Below are 5,197 nucleotides of genomic sequence, written 5' to 3' on the forward strand. Positions count from 1 at the left end.
CAATAGGCGAGAGCGGTCCATGAGGGTCTATCCTTATATTATGTCTATGGTTTGAGCCAGGATAGCAGGAAGAGAAGACGAAAGGATTTCTGTAGACGCTGACCTTAGCAATTTTTTCTTTGTTCAAGCAGATTGTATATGGCAGGTAACTATGTGTGTTGATCGCTTTGTCTTTTATACGATGCATTGTGTCAGTTTTATGTTCTCCAATGTTGATTAAATGTTGTTTGATTGTATTTGAGCTGCGATGTTGGTGTCTTTGTGTGTCGTCATTTGGTTTCAGTGGATCTGAACTCGGGCCGATTATAAACATAGAACGAGTAAGAAGAAGGTTATTAATTATTAAATAATATGTTATTTCTTAACACTATCTATCTTTTGAAGCACCAAAGCTAAATGCTCAGTCATAGCAACTCTATAATTGTGCTGAGCTCATTCAAAGAGCAACCTGTTTCATCACAGATTTATAACATTGGAGAAGAAAAACAGAGGAGCAATAAGTTAGAAAATTTTAAATGAATTAAATAGTCAAACAAAAATGTTAATCTTTTAATATTGTCATACTTGTCTAAGGTACACTTAGAGAACTGTCTAGATGTGCATGTAGCAGCTTACACACGGTTATGGGGCTATATTTGGTGCTCTCAGATTTTCCAATCATGTTTTTGTTTGGTTTTGTGTTGGAATGGCTTTTTGGAGTTCAAAGTCAAAATTCTACGTCAATTAATATCCTTTGTTCCTATGTGTAAATCTAATAAACTAAAGAAAATGAACTATGAAATGAGCTAAGAAGGTTACAGAGATTTAAAAGTAGAAAGATGGTACAAGTGACACTTAGCAAAGCAGAGTGTGACAAAGCAGAGGAAAATGACTAAGGGTGCGTTCACACTGCAGCCTGAAGTGACTCAATTCCGATTTTTTGGCAATTCCGATTTTTTTGCCGGGGCCGTTCACACTGTCAGTAAATGCGACCTGTATGCGTTCTGCAGTGTGAACGGGCAAACGACCTGAAGTGTCCCGCATGCGCAGTAGAGGGCGCAATAGCGTCAGCATTCTAAGTGTTCTGCCAACTGCCATAAAAAGAAGAAGTGCTCAGTGTTCGCGGAAGTAAACATGGAGGCTAACGGTGGAGCTTAGCTTACATATTTGAAGTTGTTGTCCGGCCGGAGCAACATATTAACAACTTAATTCTCATATAATCCGTCATGGTTGTTGTTTTTCTTCCCACTTGCACTTATCAGGACGGAGAATAGTGAGATTTGTTGAGCATCAGTGTCGTCCGACCTGATGCTCAACAAATCTGACAAAGAATCCGACCTGTGCTGTTCACACTGCCATGAAAAGATCGGATACAGGTCGCATTATGTCAAAAAAAATTGGAATTGAGTCACTTCAGGCTGCAGTGTGAACGCACCCTAACTCCTCAAAATTAGATTTTCTAAAATGTAAATTGACAACTAACCAGCAAGGTGACTTACTGAAGACTTTTTCTCCACTTAGTTAAGAAAGCAAGCATAATTTTATACATTCCCAAGAAACTTTCCATTATTTAGTGAAATAATATTATAAAGATTAACAGCATGTAAAACAGGTATTGATCATGCTTTTTCAGTTAAAATATTTCTAATGGGACAACAGACAAGAAATTCACACCAGATGTTGGCAACATCTTAAGTAATTCACACACACACACACACACACACACGCACACACACACACACACACACACACACACACAAATGAGAGGGAGTTACCCTACAAATCCCTCTCCTGTATGAGATGGAGCAGTCAAAGAGGCTCCATAAGCACTTTTGGTGAAATGTATGCTGAAATATAAAAGGCTCTGCAGGTGTCAGCCACCGACAACTAAGAGGGCAGGAGGCCGCTGTGCTGTGTAACACTCAGGAGCTGAGGATCGGCCTCACGGCCATGCTTTGGGACACTGCTGCACCAATTCAAGCTGAAAAAAACAAACGAAAAACAGCTTACAATAACAGCTTACAATATAGAGATGGACTTGATAAGTACAATGATGATGGATCTGTTGCGAACGCTTCCAGAGCCTCCTCTCTGAAGTGAACGATGGGAGCCAGCTCCTCACTGAGGGTCTTTCTTCATTGTAAGAACAATGTTTGTGCTACAAACACAGCAGCCAGCGAGAGCACCTTAAGAGGAAGAGAGAGTCAGTGAGACAGAGAGAAATACATATCTCCTTACTTTTTTCCTTTGGCTGCTCAGCTCTCACTCTAAGTGGCTCCGCTGAGTGCAGTCAGCTCTGCTAATGTCAGAACTTGTCCTCTCCTACGTGAAATTAAAGCTGCAGCATGTCACTTTTATTTTTTTATTTATTTCTCATATTTGTTAAAACTGTCATCATGTTGTGACAGTATGGTATGAGAGATAATCGATGAAAAATCGATTTCCTCTGCCTTCTCCCAGTGCTTGAAACAACCTGTCAGTGGCAGGAGAGTTTTAGTGCTGTCAATCATGTGGTGCTGTTCATTCTTCCTCCCCTTCCTCTGTGTTGCTAGCATAGCCTGTTGTTAATACTCAGTCTAGTTAGCATAGCTACCAATGACAGCAGATAAAGGATTTTCCTGTAATGATATGTTGTTTCTCCACCACTAGCATATTTAGCAGTGAGTGAATGAGGATGATTGACAGCGCTAAGACCCTCCTCCTGGTTCTGATTTTTTGTTTTTGGTCAGAACGGTGCATTACTTTAACCAGTAATAGTAATTCAGGAAGGAGATGGAGGAGATTGATTGTTTTCACAGATTATCTGTCTCATAACAAACTGCTACGACATGGTGACAACTTTAACAAATATGGAGAAAACATATTTTTTATTAAAGTTATGTACTGCAGCTTGAATAAAATGCAACTACATAGCAGTTTTGAGAAGTCTGGATTGCTTTATGTGTAGTTCCACGTTGCTTTTGACTGTTGCTCATTGGGAGACATTTCAGTATCTAAAACGAATAGAAGAAATTTAAGCAACCTACTTGCATACTGGATGTGGACTGTTGGATGTTAAATTCATGAGGAGTAAATATTGTGCTAGTATCAGTATTGTACCAAGGAAGGCAAGGCAGATGCAAGCCTTTAAAATTGTGATGCATTTTATAAGTCAAATAGACTCAAAAAATTGTACCAGTAGCAGCACATGGGCGGCTCATTCTAATTTTTTGTCAGGGGTCCCAAGATTTCTGGTGGCGCCCCTGGGTAAACCACAGGATGTAACCAAAGCCATTTACTGCTTGTGCAGTTTCAGCAAAGAACTCAAACACAACAAAGGTGCATGAGCGTTCACCATTCAGCTAATTACACTATGCAGTCACCAGGTGCTGCAGGTCCATCAACAAGCTCTGAAGAAGCTTTTCACCAACAGAAGTACAGCTATGAAGAAAAAATAATAATATCTCGCAAAGGAAAGTGCATGAAATAGCAAGAAAATATACATAAATGAACAACTTCTGGATTTCTGGTAATTTAACATATTTTTCCATGGGCTGCCTCTTTGACTTCAATTAAGTGATGTTATCACTTTAATTAAGAGAGGCGCTTACAGGCAAACAACAACAACAACAAAAAAACAATTGGTGAAGGGCTCAGTCTATCCTATGTGAGACATTATTCTTGAATAATTCAAGAATAATCTTGAAAGCACAGCTAACCGGGTTAGCTGTGCTTTACTGACCGCTGTGTTAGAATAGCAGTGGTAGTTAATCCACCAAAGTAATCAATTATTAATAATAAACATAATACTGTAACTGACTGAATGTTCTGTTCTTGTGTGGGAAATATCTGAGTGTTTTTTATGTTGAATCCTGAAACATGTAGTGGCATTGTTGTCAGTTGCTGTGGCAACGAGTCTGCATGTACCGTAGCCGACAGAGAGTGAGAAAAAAGTGGCTTTGAGTTTTTTTTCCCAATAGTTTTTCTGGGATATTTTTCCCTTTATTGTGCCACATTGCACTAAATTGGTATCATCGTATTATTTAGTTAATTGAATTGTTCCACTATGGCAGTGCAGCTATGTAAAAGAATAGTCTTTTACCTTCCAGCGTTGTGCACATGTGCAACATTTCTGAATGTAAATAACATGCAGAGGGTCCATATTGTTTTGGCATACATGTTGAATTCGTGCTTTCCAAAAAGCATATTGTCCCAGGGGTCAATTGAATGCCTTTTCGGGAATGTATAAAACTACACGTCTTGATTGTAACTAACTGTACCGAAAGATGCCTTGCTGGTAGATTTAAACAGAGACATTGATGTGTTCACTGCAGCTCTGTATCTAAACCTGCAAAACAAAACAAGAAACCGACAAATGTATTATGATAAGGAATATAATATAATAATAACAACTTTTATTGTCCCTCAGTGAGGAAATTTGGTTTTATCAGCATCAAAGCAACATGCAAGTTGAAGCATATATTTACACAAAATAAAAATACAAATAATTAATATTACTGTACACGCAAAATTTACAGCATATTAAAATATTGTGCAGTTACTAAAATTAGAATAGGGTTATTTCAAATATGTACAAAATTCTCATGTAATATTTGTGCATAAAAACACAAAAGACTATTTTTGAAGATGTGAAAAACACTGAAAAAGCAAATACACAAGTATGTGGTATTGCTAGTGGAAGAGCGTGTTACAGTTAGCCTTGAAAAATAATGTCACCTTCCTCTCCGAATACCTGGTGCAAAATAGCTAAAGTTGGCAAAGAAGTGTAATGTTTTATAACGTAAATGAAAATAATATGCCATGTAAACCAGTTGGGGTTTACTCACATTTCTGACAACCCTCAATCCTCATAGCATTGTTGACAGCTCAATATGCAGAAACGGGGTCTGCCTTAACAGCAAATAACTGCAAAAACAACAGTGTGGTAATACTGGCAGCCCTCCCATTACATTGTAAACTGGCAATGTTATTACCAAAGAACAATAGCAGCACAGCCTTGGTATTCAACAGAGAAAATGTGGGAAATGAGGAAATGTGCCAATAAATACACACAATGATAGAAATGACCATTCAGACATTTCTATTTATTGTTAACTATTAACCTGCAATAAACCTATTTTTTCTCTGTGAACATGGCTTATTATATTACCATAGTTATCCTCAGTTACTGGCACAAGTGGAATTTTTTGAGGCGCACTCACATTCATGCCACATACAC

Source organism: Poecilia formosa, unplaced genomic scaffold (assembly GCF_000485575.1).
Source record: "Poecilia formosa unplaced genomic scaffold, Poecilia_formosa-5.1.2 Scaffold424, whole genome shotgun sequence".
In the NCBI taxonomy this organism is placed as follows: Eukaryota; Metazoa; Chordata; class Actinopteri; order Cyprinodontiformes; family Poeciliidae; genus Poecilia; species Poecilia formosa.